Consider the following 18,287-nt stretch of genomic DNA (forward strand, 5'->3'; position numbering starts at 1 on the left):
TGTTGTATTTATATTGTATTTTATGCTTCTGGCGTTGACTTCTCCGGCCCTAATTATTCGATCTGGTGGAACAACGCCGTAGAGTGAAGCCTAGGTTGCCCGAACGTAGAAATGACCATTATTTTCACACTGTTTGCAATTATTCCTTTTATACGATGGAACAGCTGTTGTATTTATATCGTATTTTATGCTTCTGGCGTTGACTTCTAAGGTCCTAACTATTCGATCTGGTGGAGCAACGCCCTAGAGTAAAGCCCAGGTTGCGCGGAACGTAGAAATGACCATAACTTTCACACTGGTATCAATTATTCGTTTTATACATTGGAAAAACTGTTCTATTTATATTGCATTTTATGCCTCTGGCGTTGACTACTTAGGCCCTAACTATTCGATCTTGTGGGACAACGCCCTAGAGTGAAGCCTAGGTTGCCCGGAACGTAGAAATGACCATTACTTTCACACTGTTTGCAATTATTCCTTTTATACGATGGAACAGCGGTTGTATTTATATCGTATTTTATGCTTCTGGCGTTGACTTCTAAGGTCCTAACTATTCGATCTGGTGGAGCAACGCCCTAGAGTAAAGCCCAGGTTGCGCGGAACGTAGAAATGACCATAACCTTCACACTGGTAGCAATTATTCGTTTTATACATTGGAAAAACTGTTCTATTTATATTGTATTTTATGCCTCTGGCGTTGACTACTTAGGCCCTAACTATTCGATCTTGTGGGACAACGCCCTAGAGTGAAGCCTAGGTTGCCCGGAATGTAGAAATGACCATTACTTTCACACTGTTTGCAATTATTCCTTTTATACGATGGAACAGCTGTTGTATTTATATCGTATTTTATGCTTCTGGCGTTGACTTCTAAGGTCCTAACTATTCGTTCTGGTGGAGCAACGCCCTAGAGTAAAGCCTAGGTTGCTCGGAATGTAGAAATGACCATAAATTGCATACTGGTTGCAATTATTCGTTTTATACGATGGAAAAACTGTTGTATTTATATTGTATTTTATGCTTCTGGGGTTGACTTCTAAGGCCCTAAATATTCGATCTGGTGGAGCAATGCCTCAGAATTAAGTCTAGGATGCCCGAAACGCCGAAATGATCATTACTTTCACGCTTGTTGCAATTATTCCTGTTATACGATGAAAAGACTGTTGTATTTTTATTGTACTTTATGCTTCAGGCGTGGACTTCTGAGGCCGTAGATATTCGATGTGGTGGAAGAAGGCCATACAGTGAAGCCTAGGTTGCCCGGAACGTACAAATGACCATTACTTTCACACTGTTTGCAATTATTCATTTAATACGATGGAAATGCTGTTGTATTTATATCGTATTTTATGCTTCGGGCGTTGACTTCTTAGGCCCTAACATTTCGATCTGGTGGAGCAACGCCCGACAGTGAAGCCTAGGTTGCCCGGAACGTAGATATGACCATAACCTTCACACTGGTTGCAATTATTCGTTTTATACGGTGTAAAGGCTGTTGTATTTATTTTGTATTTTATTCTTCTGGTATTGACTTCTTAGGCCCTGACTATTCGATCTGGTTCAACAACGCCGTAGAGTGAAGCCTAGGTTGCCCGAACGTAGAAATGACCATTACTTTCACACTGTTTGCAATTATTCCTTTTATACGATGGAAAAGCTGTTGTATTTATATCGTATTTTATGCTTCTGGCGTTGACTTCTAAGGACCAAACTATGCGATCTGGTGGAGCAACGCCCTAGAGTGAAGCCTAGGTTGCTCGGAATGAGGAAATGACCATAACTTTCACACTGATTGCAATTATTCTTTTTATACGATGGAAAAACTGTTGCATCTTCATCGTATTTTATGCTTCTGGCGTTGACTTCTTAGGCCGTAACTATTCGATCTGGTGGAGCAATGCCCTGGAGTGAAACCTGGGTTGCCCGGAACGTAGAAATGACCACTACTATCACACTGGTTGCAAATTATTTCTGCTATACGATGGAAAAACTGTTGTATTTTTATTGCATTTTATGCTTCTGGCGTTCACTTCCTAGGCCCTAACTATTCTATCTGGTGGGACAACGACCTAGGGTGAAGCCTAGGTTGCCCGGAACGTAGAAATGACCATAACTTTCACACTGGTTGCAATTATTTGTTTTATACGATGGAAAAGCTGTTGTATTTATATCGTATTTGATGCTTCTGGCGTTGACTTCTAAGGACCTAGCTATTCGGTCTGGTGGAGCAACGCCCTAGAGTGATGCCTAGGTTGCTCGGAATGTAGAAATGACCATAACTTTCACACTGGTTGCAATTATTCGTTTTATACGATGGAAAAACTGTTGCATCTTTATCGTATTTTGTGCTTCTGGCGTTGACTTCTTAGGCCGTAACTATTCGATCTGGTGGAGCACCGCCCTGGAGTGAAGCCTAGGTTGCCCGGAACGTAGAAATGACCACTACTATCACACTGGTTGCAAATTATTCCTGCTATAGGATGGAAAAACTGTTGTATTTTTATTGCATTTTATGCTTCGGGCGTTGACTTCTAAGGCCCTAACTATTCAATCTGTTGGAGCAAAGCCCTAGGGTGAAGCCTAGGTTGCTCGGAAAGTAGAAATGACCATAAGTTTCATACTGGTTGCAATTATTCGTTTTATACGATGGAAAAACTGTTGTATTTATAGTGTATTTTATGCTTCTGGCGTTGACTTCTCCGGCCCTAATTATTCGATCTGGTGGAACAACGCCGTAGAGTGAAGCCTAGGTTGCCCGAATGTAGAAATGACCATTACTTTCACACTGTTTGCAATTATTCCTTTTATACGATGGAAAAGCTGTTGTATTTATATCGTATTTTATGCTTCTGGCGTTGACTTCTAAGGACCTAACTATTCGATCTGGTGGAGCAACGCCATAGAGTGAAGCCTAGGTTGCTCGGAATGTAGAAATGACCATAACTTTCACACTGATTGCAATTATTCGTTTTATACGATTGAAAAACTGTTGCATCTTCATCGTATTTTATGCTTCTGGCGTTGACTTCTTAGGCCGTAACTATTCGATCCGGTGGAGCAACGCCCTGGAGTGAAACCTGGGTTGCCCGGAACGTAGAAATGACCACTACTATCACACTGGTTGCAAATTATTCCTGCTATACGATGGAAAAACTGTTGTATTTTTATTGCATTTTATGCTTCTGGCGTTCACTTCTTAGGCCCTAACTATTCGATTTGGTGGAACAACGGCCTAGGGTGAAGCCTACGTTGCCCGGAACGTAGAAATGACCATTACTTTCACACTGTTTGCAATTATTCCTTTTATACGATGGAACAGCTGTTGTATTTATATCGTATTTTATGCTTCTGGCGCTGACTTCTAAGGTCCTAACTATTCGATCTGGTGGAACAACGCCCTAGGGTGAAGCCTAGGTTGCCCGGAACGTAGAAATGACCATAGCTTTTACACTCGTAGCAATTATTCGTTTTATACAATGGAAAAACCGTTCTATTTATTTTGTATTTTATGCTTCGGGCGTTGACTTCTAAGGCCCTAACTATTCAATCTGTTGGAGCAAAGCCCTAGGGTGAAGCCTAGGTTGCTCGGAAAGTAGAAATGACCATAAGTTTCATACTGGTTGCAATTATTCGTTTTATACGATAGAAAAACAGTTGTATTTATATTGTATTTTATGCTTCTGGCGTTGACTTCTCAGGGCCTAATTATTCGATCTGGTGGAGCAATGCCTCAGAGTTAAGTCTAGGATGCCCGTAACGCAGAAATGATCGTTACTTTCACGCTTGTTGCAATTATTCCTGTTATGCGATGAAAAGACTGTTGTATTTTTATTGTATTTTATGCCTCAGGTGTGGACTTCTGAGGCCGTAGCTATTCGATGTGGTAGATGAACGCCATACAGTGAAGCCTAGGTTGCCCGGAACGTAGAAATGACCACTACATTCACACTGTTTGCAATTATTCATTTAATACGATGGAAATGCTGTTGTATTTATATCGTATTTTATGCTTCGGGCGTTGACTTCATAGGCCCTAACATTTCGATCTGGTGGAACAACGCCCGACAGTGAAGCCTAGGTTGCCCGGAACGTAGATATGACCATAACCTTCACACAGGTTGCAATTATTCGTTTTATACGGTGTAAAGGCTGTTGTATTTATTTTGTATTTTATTCTTCTGGAGTTGACTTCTTAGGACCTAACTATTCGATCTGGTGGAACAACGCCGTAGAGTGAAGCCTAGGTTGCCCGAACGTAGATATGACCATTACTTTCACACTGTTTGCAATTATTCCTTTTATACGATGGAAAAGCTGTTGTCTTTATATCGTATTTTATGCTTCTGGCGTTGACTTCTAAGGACCTAACTATTCGATCTGGTGGGGCAACGCCCTAGAGTGAAGCCTAGGTTGCTCGGAATGTAGAAATGACCATAACTTTCACACTGATTGCAATTATTCTTTTTATACGATGGAAAAACTGTTGCATCTTCATCGTATTTTATGCTTCTGGCGTTGACTTCTTAGGCGCTAACTATTCGATCTGGCGGAGCAATGCCTCAGAGTTAAGTCTAGGATGCCCGAAACGCTGCAATGATCATTACTTTCACGCTTGTTGCAATTATTCCTGTTATACGATGAAAAGACCGTTGTATTTATATTGTATTTAAGCTTCTGGCGTTGACTTCTGAGGCCCTTGCTATTCGATGTGGTGGAAGAACGCCATAGAGTGAAACCTAGGTAGCCCGGCTCGTAGAAATGTCCATATCTTTCACACTGTTTGCAATTTTTCGTTTTATACGATGGAAAAACTGTTTTATTTATTTTGTATTTTATGCTTCGGTCGTTGACTTCTAAGGCCCTAACTATTCGATCTGGTAGAGCAACGCCCTAGAGTGAAACCTAGGTAGCCCGGTACGTAGAAATGACCATAAGTTTCATACTGGTTGCAATTATTCGTTTTATACGATGGAAAAACTGTTGTATTTATATTGTATTTTATGCTTCTGGCGTTGACTTCTCCGGCCCTAATTATTCGATCTGGTGGAACAACGCCGTGGAGTGAAGCCTAGGTTGCCCGAAAGTAGAAATGACCATTATTTTCACACTGTTTGCAATTATTCCTTTTATACGATGGAACAGCTGTTGTATTTATATCGTATTTTATGCTTCTGGCGTTGACTTCTAAGGCCCTAACTATTCGATCTGGTGGAGCAACGCCCTAGAGTGCAGCCTAGATTGCCCGGAACGTAGAAATGACCATAACTTTCACACTGGTTGCTATCATTCGTTTTATATGATTGAAAAACTGTTGTATTTATTTTGAACTTTATGCTTCGGGCGTTGACTTCTAAGGCCCTAACTATTCGATCTGGTAGAGCAACGCCCTAGAGTGAAACCTAGGTTGCCCGGTACGTAGAAATGACCACTACTATCACACTGGTTGCAAATTATTCCTGCTATACGATGGAAAAGCTCTTGTATTTTTATTGCATTTTATGCGTCTGGCGTTCACTTCTTAGGCCCTAACTATTCGATCTGGTGGAACAACGCCCTAGGGTGAAGCCTAGGTTGCCCGGAACGTAGAAATGACCATAGCTTTTACACTCGTAGCAATTATTCGTTTTATACAATGGAAAAACCGTTCTATTTATTTTGTATTTTATGCTTCGGGCGTTGACTTCTAAGGCCCTAACTATTCAATCTGTTGGAGCAGAGCCCTAGGGTGAAGCCTAGGTTGCTCGGAAAGTAGTAATGACCATAAGTTTCATACTGGTTGCAATTATTCGTTTTATACGATAGAAAAACTGTTGTATTTATTTTATATTTTATGCTTCGGGCGTTGACTTCTAAGGCCTTAACTATTCGATCTTGTGGGACAACGCCCTAGAGTGAAGCCTAGATTGCCCGGAACGTTGAAATGACCATAACTATCACACTGGTTGCTATCATTCGTTTTATATGATTGAAAAACTGTTGTATTTATATTGTATTTCATGCTTCTGGCGTTCACTTCTTAGGCCCTAACTATTCGATCTGGTGGAACAACGGCCTAGGGTGATGTCTAGGTTGCCCGGAACGTAGACATGACCGTAACTTTTACACTGGTAGCAATTATTCGTTTTATACAATGGAAAAACTGTTCTATTTATTTTGTATTTAATGCTTCGGGCGTTGACTTCTTAGGCCCTGACTATTCGATCTGGTTTAACAACGCCGTAGAGTGAAGCCTAGGTTGCTCGGAATGTAGAAATGACCATAACTTTCACACTGGTTGCAATTATTCGTTTTATACGATGGAAAAACTGTTGCATCTTTATCGCATTTTGTGCTTCTGGCGTTGACTTCTTAGGCCGTAACTATTCGATCTGGTGGAGCACCGCCCTGGAGTGAAGCCTAGGTTGCCCGGAACGTAGAAATGACCACTACTATCACACTGGTTGCAAATTATTCCTGCTATACGATGGAAAAACTGTTGTATTTTTATTGCATTTTATGCTTCGGGCGTTGACTTCTAAGGCCCTAACTATTCAATCTGTTGGAGCAAAGCCCTAGGGTGAAGCCTAGGTTGCTCGGAAAGTAGAAATGGCCATAAGTTTCATACTGGTTGCAATTATTCGTTTTATACGATGGAAAAACTGTTGTATTTATATTGTATTTTATGCTTCTGGCGTTGACTTCTCCGGCCCTAATTATTCGATCTGGTGGAACAACGCCGTAGAGTGAAGCCTAGGTTGCCCGAATGTAGAAATGACCATTACTTTCACACTGTTTGCAATTATTCCTTTTATACGATGGAAAAGCTGTTGTATTTATATCGTATTTTATGCTTCTGGCGTTGACTTCTAAGGACCTAACTATTCGATCTGGTGGAGCAACGCCCTAGAGTGAAGCCTAGGTTGCTCGGAATGTAGAAATGACCATAACTTTCACACTGATTGCAATTATTCGTTTTATACGATTGAAAAACTGTTGCATCTTCATCGTATTTTATGCTCCTGGCGTTGACTCCTTAGGCCGTAACTATTCGATCCGGTGGAGCAACGCCCTGGAGTGAAACCTGGGTTGCCCGGAACGTAGAAATGACCACTACTATCACACTGGTTGCAAATTATTCCTGCTATACGATGGAAAAACTGTTGTATTTTTATTGCATTTTATGCTTCTGGCGTTCACTTCTTAGGCCCTAACTATTCGATTTGGTGGAACAACGGCCTAGGGTGAAGCCTAGGTTGCCCGGAACGTAGAAATGACCATTACTTTCACACTGTTTGCAATTATTCCTTTTATACGATGGAACAGCTGTTGTATTTATATCGTATTTTATGCTTCTGGCGCTGACTTCTAAGGTCCTAACTATTCGATCTGGAGGAACAACGCCCTAGGGTGAAGCCTAGGTTGCCCGGAACGTAGAAATGACCATAGCTTTTACACTCGTAGCAATTATTCGTTTTATACAATGGAAAAACCGTTCTATTTATTTTGTATTTTATGCTTCGGGCGTTGACTTCTAAGGCCCTAACTATTCAATCTGTTGGAGCAAAGCCCTAGGGTGAAGCCTACGTTGCTCGGAAAGTAGAAATGACCATAAGTTTCATACTGGTTGCAATTATTCGTTTTATACGATAGAAAAACTGTTGTATTTATATTGTATTTTATGCTTCTGGCGTTGACTTCTAAGGCCCTAACTATACGATCTGGTGGAGCAACGCCCTAGAGTGAAGCCTAGGTTGCCCGGTACGTAGAAATGACCATCACAATCAAACTGGTTGCAATTATTTGTTTTATACGATGGAAAAGCTGTTGCATTTATATCGTATTTAATGCTTCTGGCGTTGACTTCTTAGGCCCTAACTATTCCATCTGGTGGAACAACGCCCTAGGGTGAAGCCTAGGTTGCCCGGAAAGTAGAAATGACCATAACTTTCACACTGGTAGCAATTATTCGTTTTATACGATGGAAAGACTGTTGTATTTATTTTGTATTTTATGCTTCGGGCGTTGACTTCTAAGGCCCTAACTATTCGATCTGGTAGAGCAACGCCCTAGAGTGAAACCTAGGTTGCCCGGTACGTAGAAATGACCATAAGTTTCATACTGGTTGCAATTATTCGTTTTATACGATGGAAAAGCTGTTGTCTTTATATCGTATTTTATGTTTCTGGCGTTGACTTCTAAGGACCTAACTATTCGATCTGGTGGAGCAACGCCCTAGAGTGAAGCCTAGGTTGCTCGGAATGTAGAAATGACCATAACTTTCACACTGATAGCAATTATTCTTTTTATACGATGGAAAAACTGTTGCATCTTCATCGTATTTTATGCTTCTGGCGTTGACTTCTTAGGCGCTAACTATCCGATCTGGCGGAGCAATGCCTCAGAGTTAAGTCTAGGATGCCCGAAACGCTGCAATGATCATTACTTTCACGCTTGTTGCAATTATTCCTGTTATACGATGAAAAGACCGTTGTATTTATATTGTATTTAAGCTTCTGGCGTTGACTTCTGAGGCCCTTGCTATTCGATGTGGTCGAAGAACGCCATAGAGTGAAACCTAGGTAGCCCGGCTCGTAGAAATGTCCACATCTTTCACACTGTTTGCAATTTTTCGTTTTATACGATGGAAAAACTCTTTTATTTATTTTGTATTTTATGCTTCGGTCGTTGACTTCTAAGGCCCTAACTATTCGATCTGGTGGAGCAACGCCCTAGAGTGCAGCCTAGATTGCCCGGAACGTAGAAATGACCATAACTTTCACACTGGTTGCTATCATTCGTTTTATATGATTGAAAAACTGTTGTACTTATTTTGTATTTTATGCTTCGGGCGTTGACTTCTAAGGCCCTAACTATTCGATCTGGTAGAGCAACGCCCTAGAGTGAAACCTAGGTTGCCCGGTACGTAGAAATGACCATAAGTTTCATACTGGTTGCAATTATTCGTTTTATACGATGGAAAAACTGTTGTATTTATATTGTATTTTATGCTTCTGGCGTTGACTTCTCCGGCCCTAACTATTCGATCTTGTGGGACAACGCCCTAGAGTGAAGCCTAGGTTGCCCGGAACGTAGAAATGACCATTACTTTCACACTGTTTGCAATTATTCCTTTTATACGATGGAACAGCTGTTGTATTTATATCGTATTTTATGCTTCTGGCGTTGACTTCTAAGGTCCTAACTGTTCGATCTGGTGGAGCAACGCCCTAGAGTAAAGCCCAGGTTGCGCGGAACGTAGAAATGACCATAACTTTCACACTGGTAGCAATTATTCGTTTTATACATTGGAAAAACTGTTCTATTTATATTGTATTTTATGCCTCTGGCGTTGACTACTTAGGCCCTAACTATTCGATCTTGTGGGACAACGCCCTAGAGTGAAGCCTAGGTTGCCCGGAACGTAGAAATGACCATTACTTTCACACTGTTTGCAATTATTCCTTTTATACGATGGAACAGCTGTTGTATTTATATCGTATTTTATGCTTCTGGCGTTGACTTCTAAGGTCCTAACTATCCGTTCTGGTGGAGCAACGCCCTAGAGTAAAGCCTAGGTTGCTCGGAATGTAGAAATGACCATAAATTGCATACTGGTTGCAATTATTCGTTTTATACGATGGAAAAACTGTTGTATTTATATTGTATTTTATGCTTCTGGGGTTGACTTCTAAGGCCCTAAATATTCGATCTGGTGGAGCAATGCCTCAGAATTAAGTCTAGGATGCCCGAAACGCCGAAATGATCATTACTTTCACGCTTGTTGCAATTATTCCTGTTATACGATGAAAAGACTGTTGTATTTTTATTGTACTTTATGCTTCAGGCGTGGACTTCTGAGGCCGTAGATATTCGATGTGGTGGAAGAACGCCATACAGTGAAGCCTAGGTTGCCCGGAACGTACAAATGGCCATTACTTTCACACTGTTTGCAATTATTCATTTAATACGATGGAAAAACTGTTGTATTTTTATTGCATTTTATGCTTCTGGCGTTCACTTCCTAGGCCCTAACTATTCTATCTGGTGGGACAACGACCTAGGGTGAAGCCTAGGTTGCCCGGAACGTAGAAATGACCATAACTTTCACACTGGTTGCAATTATTTGTTTTATACGATGGAAAAGCTGTTGTATTTATATCGTATTTTATGCTTCTGGCGTTGACTTCTAAGGACCTAGCTATTCGGTCTGGTGGAGCAACGCCCTAGAGTGATACCTAGGTTGCTCGGAATGTAGAAATGACCATAACTTTCACACTGGTTGCAATTATTCGTTTTATACGATGGAAAAACTGTTGCATCTTTATCGTATTTTGTGCTTCTGGCGTTGACTTCTTAGGCCGTAACTATTCGATCTGGTGGAGCACCGCCCTGGAGTCAAGCCTAGGCTGCCCGGAACGTAGAAATGACCACTACTATCACACTGGTTGCAAATTATTCCTGCTATACGATGGAAAAACTGTTGTATTTTTATTGCATTTTATGCTTCGGGCGTTGACTTCTAAGGCCCTAACTATTCAATCTCTTGGAGCAAAGCCCTAGGGTGAAGCCTAGGTTGCTCGGAAAGTAGAAATGACCATAAGTTTCATACTGGTTGCAATTATTCGTTTTATACGATGGAAAAACTGTTGTATTTATATTGTATTTTCTGCTTCTGGCGTTGACTTCTCCGGCCCTAATTATTCGATCTGGTGGAACAACGCCGTGGAGTGAAGCCTAGGTTGCCCGAACGTAGAAATGACCATTATTTTCACACTGTTTGCAATTATTCCTTTTACACGATGGTACAGCTGTTGTATTTATATCGTATTTTATGCTTCTGGCGTTGACTTCTAAGGTCCTAACTATTCGATCTGGTGGAGCAACGCCCTAGAGTAAAGCCCAGGTTGCGCGGAACGTAGAAATGACCATAACCTTCACACTGGTAGCAATTATTCGTTTTATACATTGGAAAAACTGTTCTATTTATATTGTATTTTATGCCTCTGGCGTTGACTACTTAGGCCCTAACTATTCGATCTTGTGGGACAACGCCCTAGAGTGAAGCCTAGGTTGCCCGGAATGTAGAAATGACCATTACTTTCACACTGTTTGCAATTATTCCTTTTATACGATGGAACAGCTGTTGTATTTATATCGTATTTTATGCTTCTGGCGTTGACTTCTAAGGTCCTAACTATTCGTTCTGGTGGAGCAACGCCCTAGAGTAAAGCCTAGGTTGCTCGGAATGTAGAAATGACCATAAATTGCATACTGGTTGCAATTATTCGTTTTATACGATGGAAAAACTGTTGTATTTATATTGTATTTTATGCTTCTGGGGTTGACTTCTAAGGCCCTAAATATTCGATCTGGTGGAGCAATGCCTCAGAATTAAGTCTAGGATGCCCGAAACGCCGAAATGATCATTACTTTCACGCTTGTTGCAATTATTCCTGTTATACGATGAAAAGACTGTTGTATTTTTATTGTACTTTATGCTTCAGGCGTGGACTTCTGAGGCCGTAGATATTCGATGTGGTGGAAGAAGGCCATACAGTGAAGCCTAGGTTGCCCGGAACGTACAAATGACCATTACTTTCACACTGTTTGCAATTATTCATTTAATACGATGGAAATGCTGTTGTATTTATATCGTATTTTATGCTTCGGGCGTTGACTTCTTAGGCCCTAACATTTCGATCTGGTGGAGCAACGCCCGACAGTGAAGCCTAGGTTGCCCGGAACGTAGATATGACCATAACCTTCACACTGGTTGCAATTATTCGTTTTATACGGTGTAAAGGCTGTTGTATTTATTTTGTATTTTATTCTTCTGGTATTGACTTCTTAGGCCCTGACTATTCGATCTGGTTCAACAACGCCGTAGAGTGAAGCCTAGGTTGCCCGAACGTAGAAATGACCATTACTTTCACACTGTTTGCAATTATTCCTTTTATACGATGGAAAAGCTGTTGGATTTATATCGTATTTTATGCTTCTGGCGTTGACTTCTAAGGACCAAACTATGCGATCTGGTGGAGCAACGCCCTAGAGTGAAGCCTAGGTTGCTCGGAATGAGGAAATGACCATAACTTTCACACTGATTGCAATTATTCTTTTTATACGATGGAAAAACTGTTGCATCTTCATCGTATTTTATGCTTCTGGCGTTGACTTCTTAGGCCGTAACTATTCGATCTGGTGGAGCAATGCCCTGGAGTGAAACCTGGGTTGCCCGGAACGTAGAAATGACCACTACTATCACACTGGTTGCAAATTATTTCTGCTATACGATGGAAAAACTGTTGTATTTTTATTGCATTTTATGCTTCTGGCGTTCACTTCCTAGGCCCTAACTATTCTATCTGGTGGGACAACGACCTAGGGTGAAGCCTAGGTTGCCCGGAACGTAGAAATGACCATAACTTTCACACTGGTTGCAATTATTTGTTTTATACGATGGAAAAGCTGTTGTATTTATATCGTATTTGATGCTTCTGGCGTTGACTTCTAAGGACCTAGCTATTCGGTCTGGTGGAGCAACGCCCTAGAGTGATGCCTAGGTTGCTCGGAATGTAGAAATGACCATACCTTTCACACTGGTTGCAATTATTCGTTTTATACGATGGAAAAACTGTTGCATCTTTATCGTATTTTGTGCTTCTGGCGTTGACTTCTTAGGCCGTAACTATTCGATCTGGTGGAGCACCGCCCTGGAGTGAAGCCTAGGTTGCCCGGAACGTAGAAATGACCACTACTATCACACTGGTTGCAAATTATTCCTGCTATAGGATGGAAAAACTGTTGTATTTTTATTGCATTTTATGCTTCGGGCGTTGACTTCTAAGGCCCTAACTATTCAATCTGTTGGAGCAAAGCCCTAGGGTGAAGCCTAGGTTGCTCGGAAAGTAGAAATGACCATAAGTTTCATACTGGTTGCAATTATTCGTTTTATACGATGGAAAAACTGTTGTATTTATAGTGTATTTTATGCTTCTGGCGTTGACTTCTCCGGCCCTAATTATTCGATCTGGTGGAACAACGCCGTAGAGTGAAGCCTAGGTTGCCCGAATGTAGAAATGACCATTACTTTCACACTGTTTGCAATTATTCCTTTTATACGATGGAACAGCTGTTGTATTTATATCGTATTTTATGCTTCTGGCGTTGACTTCTAAGGCCCTAACTATTCGATCTGGTGGAGCAACGCCCTAGAGTGCAGCCTAGATTGCCCGGAACGTAGAAATGACCATAACTTTCACACTGGTTGCTATCATTCGTTTTATATGATTGAAAAACTGTTGTATTTATTTTGAACTTTATGCTTCGGGCGTTGACTTCTAAGGCCCTAACTATTCGATCTGGTAGAGCAACGCCCTAGAGTGAAACCTAGGTTGCCCGGTACGTAGAAATGACCATAAGTTTCATACTGGTTGCAATTATTCGTTTTATACGATGGAAAAACTGTTGTATTTATATTGTATTTTCTGCTTCTGGCGTTGACTTCTCCGGCCCTAATTATTCGATCTGGTGGAACAACGCCGTGGAGTGAAGCCTAGGTTGCCCGAACGTAGAAATGACCATTATTTTCACACTGTTTGCAATTATTCCTTTTACACGATGGTACAGCTGTTGTATTTATATCGTATTTTATGCTTCTGGCGTTGACTTCTAAGGTCCTAACTATTCGATCTGGTGGAGCAACGCCCTAGAGTAAAGCCCAGGCTGCGCGGAACGTAGAAATGACCATAACTTTCACACTGGTAGCAATTATTCGTTTTATACATTGGAAAAACTGTTCTATTTATATTGTATTTTATGCCTCTGGCGTTGACTACTTAGGCCCTAACTATTCGATCTTGTGGGACAACGCCCAAGAGTGAAGCCTAGGTTGCCCGAATGTAGAAATGACCATTACTTTCACACTGTTTGCAATTATTCCTTTTATACGATGAAAAAGCTGTTGTATTTATATCGTATTTTATGCTTCTGGCGTTGACTTCTAAGGACCTAACTATTCGATCTGGTGGAGCAACGCCCTAGAGTGAAGCCTAGGTTGCTCGGAATGTAGAAATGACCATAACTTTCACACTGATTGCAATTATTCGTTTTATACGATTGAAAAACTGTTGCATGTTCATCGTATTTTATGCTTCTGGCGTTGACTTCTTAGGCCGTAACTATTCGATCCGGTGGAGCAACGCCCTGGAGTGAAACCTGGGTTGCCCGGAACGTAGAAATGACCACTACCATCACACTGGTTGCAAATTATTCCTGCTATACGATGGAAAAACTGTTGTATTTTTATTGCATTTTATGCTTCTGGCGTTCACTTCTTAGGCCCTAACTATTCGATTTGGTGGAACAACGGCCTAGGGTGAAGCCTAGGTGGCCCGGAACGTAGAAATGACCATTACTTTCACACTGTTTGCAATTATTCCTTTTATACGATGGAACAGCTGTTGTATTTATATCGTATTTTATGCTTCTGGCGCTGACTTCGAAGGTCCTAACTATTCGATCTGGTGGAACAACGCCCTAGGGTGAAGCCTAGGTTGCCCGGAACGTAGAAATGACCATTACTTTCACACTGTTTGCAATTGTTCGTTTTATACGATGGAAAAACTGTTGTATTTTTATTGCGTTTTATGCGTCTGGCGTTCACTTCTTAGGCCCTAACTATTGGATCTGGTGGAACAACGCCCTAGGGTCAAGCCTAGGTTGCCCGGAACGTAGAAATGACCATAGCTTTTACACTCGTAGCAATTATTCGTTTTATACAATGGAAAAACCGTTCTAATTATTTTGTATTTTATGCTTCGGGCGTTGACTTCTAAGGCCCTAACTATTCAATCTGTTGGAGCAAAGCCCTAGGGTGAAGCCTAGGTTGCTCGGAAAGGAGAAGTGACCATAAGTTTCATACTGGTTGCAATTATTCGTTTTATACGATGGAAAAACTGTTGTATTTATATTGTATTTTATGCTTCTGGCGTTGACTTCTCAGGCCCTAATTATTCGATCTGGTGGAACAACGCCGTAGAGTGAAGCCTAGGTTGCTCGTAAAGTAGAAATGACCATAAGCTTCATACTGGTTGCAATTATTCGTTTTATACGACGGAAAAACTGTTGTATTTATACTGTATTTTATGCTTCTGGCGTTGACTACTTAGGCACTAACTATTCGATCTTGTGGAACAACGCCCTAGAGTGAAGCCTAGGTTGCCTGCAACGTAGAAATGATCATTACTTTCACGCTTGTTGCAATTACTCCTGTTATGCGATGAAAAGACTGTTGTATTTTTATTGTATTTTATGCTTCAGGCGTGGACTTCTGAGGCCGTAGCTATTCGATGTGGTGGAAGAACGCCATACAGTGAAGCCTAGGTTGCCCGGAACGTAGAAATGACCATTACTTTCACACTGTTTGCAATTATTCCTTTTATACGATGGAACAGCTGTTGTATTTATATCGTATTTTATGCTTCTGGCGTTGACTTCTAAGGACCTAACTATTCGATCTGGTGGAGCAACGCCCTAGAGTGAAGCCTAGGTTGCTCGGAATGTAGAAATGACCATAACTTTCACACTGATTGCAATTATTCGGTTTATACGATGGAAAAGCTGTTGTATTTATATCGTATTTTATGCTTCTGGCGTTGACTTCTTAGGCCCTAACTATTCCATCTGGTGGAACAACGCCCTAGAGTAAAGCCCAGGTTGCGCGGAACGTAGAAATGACCATAACTTTCACACTGGTAGCAATTATTCGTTTTATACATTGGAAAAACTGTTCTATTTATATTGTATTTTATGCTTCTGGCGTTGACTACTTAGGCCCTAACTATTCGATCTTGTGGAACAACGCCCTAGAGTGAAGCCTAGGTTGCCTGGAACGTAGAAATGACCATCACTTTCACACGGGTTGCAATTATTCCTGTTATAGCATGGAAAGACCGTTGTATTTTTATTGTATTTTATTCTCCTGGCGTTGACTTCTTAGGCCCTAACTATTCGATCTGGTGGAACAACGCCGTAGAGTGAAGCCTAGGTTGCCCGGAACGTAGACATGACCATTACTTTCACACTGTTTGCAATTATTCCTTTTATACGATGGAACAGCTGTTGTATTTATATCGTATTTTATGCTTCTGGCGTTTTACTTCTAAGGTCCTAACTATTCGATCTGGTGGAGCAACGCCCTAGAGTGAAGCCTAGTTTGCTCGGAATGTAGAAATGACCAGAAGTTGCATACTGGTTGCAATTATTCGTTTTATACGATGGAAAAACTGTTGTATTTATATTGTATTTTATGCTTCTGGGGTTGACTTCTAAGGCCCTAAATATTCGATCTGGTGGAGCAATGCCTCAGAGTTAAGTCTAGGATGCCCGAAACGCCGAAATGATCATTACTTTCACGCTTGTTGCAATTATTCCTGTTATACGATGAAAAGACTGTTGTATTTTTATTGTATTTTATGCTTCAGGCGTGGACTTCTGAGGCCGTAGCTATTCGATGTGGTGGAAGAACGCCATACAGTGAAGCCTAGGTTGCCCGGAACGTAGAAATGAGCACTACATTCACACTGTTTTCAATTATTCATTTAATACGATGGAAATGCTGTTGTATTTATATCGTATTTTATGCATCGGGCGTTGACTTCTAAGGCCCTAGCTATTCGATCTGGAGGAGCAACGCCCTAGAGTGAAACCTAGGTTGCCCGGAACCTAGAAATGACCATTACATTCACACTGGTTGCAATTATTCCTGTTATACGATGGAAAAACTGTTGTATTTTTATTGTATTCTATGCTTCTGGCGTTTAATTCTAAGTCGCTAGCTATTTGATCTGGTGGAGCAACGACCTAGAGTGAAGCCTAGGTTGCCGGGAACGTAGAAATGACAATTACTTTCACACTGTTTGCTATTATCCATTTTGTACGATGGAAAAGCTGTTGTATTTATATTGTATTTTATCCTTCTGGCGTTGACTTCTAAGGCCGTAGCTATTAGATGTGGTGGAGCAACGCCCTAGAGTGACGCCTAGGTTGCCCGGAACGTAGAAATGACCATTACTTTTACAATGTTTGCAACTATTCATTTTATACGATGGAAAAACTGTTGTACTTATATTGTATTTTATTCTTATGGCGTTGAATTCTAAGTCCCTAGCCATTCCATCTCGTGGAACAACGCCCTAGGGTAAAGCCCAGGTTGCGCGGAACGTAGAAATGACCATAACTTTCACACTGGTTGCAATTATTTGTTTTATACGATGGAAAAGCTGTTGTATTTATATCGTATTTTATGCTTCTGGCGTTGACTTCTTAGGCCCTAACTATTCCATCTGGTGGAACAACGCCCTAGAGTAAAGCCCAGGTTGCGCGGAACGTAGAAATGACCATAACTTTCACACTGGTAGCAATTATTCGTTTTATACATTGGAAAAACTGTTCTATTTATATTGTATTTTATGCTTCTGGCGTTGACTACTTAGGCCCTAACTATTCGACCTTGTGGAACAACGCCCTAGAGTGAAGCCTAGGTTGCCTGGAACGTAGAAATGACCATCACTTTCACACGTGTTGCAATTATTCCTGTTATAGGATGGAAAGACTGTTGTATTTTTATTGTATTTTATTCTCCTGGTGTTGACTTCTTAGGCCCTAACTATTCGATCTGGTGGAACAACGCCGTAGAGTGAAGCCTAGGTTGCCCGGAACGTAGAAATGACCATTACTTTCACACTGTTTGCAATTATTCCTTTTATACGATGGAACAGCTGTTGTATTTATATCGTATTTTATGCTTCTGGCGTTAACTTCTAAGGTCCTAACTATTCGATCTGGTGGAGCAACGCCCTAGAGTGAAGCCTAGGTTGCTCGGAATGTAGAAATGACCAGAAGTTGCATACTGGTTGCAATTATTCGTTTTATACGATGGAAAAACTGTTGTATTTATATTGTATTTTATGCTTCTGGCGTTGACTTCTTAGGCCGTAACTATTCGATCCGGTGGAGCAACGCCCTGGAGTGAAACCTGGGTTGCCCGGAACGTAGAAATAACCACTACCATCACACTGGTTGCAAATTATTCCTGCTATACGATGGAAAAACTGTTGTATTTTTATTGCATTTTATGCTTCTGGCGTCCACTTCTTAGGCCCTAACTATTCGATTTGGTGGAACAACGGCCTAGGGTGAAGCCTAGGTTGCCCGGAACGTAGAAATGACCATTACTTTCACACTGTTTGCAATTATTCCTTTTATGCGATGGAACAGCTGTTGTATTTATATCGTATTTTATGCTT

Source organism: Calliopsis andreniformis, unplaced genomic scaffold, assembly GCF_051401765.1.
Source record: "Calliopsis andreniformis isolate RMS-2024a unplaced genomic scaffold, iyCalAndr_principal scaffold0007, whole genome shotgun sequence".
Lineage (NCBI taxonomy): Eukaryota > Metazoa > Arthropoda > Insecta > Hymenoptera > Andrenidae > Calliopsis > Calliopsis andreniformis.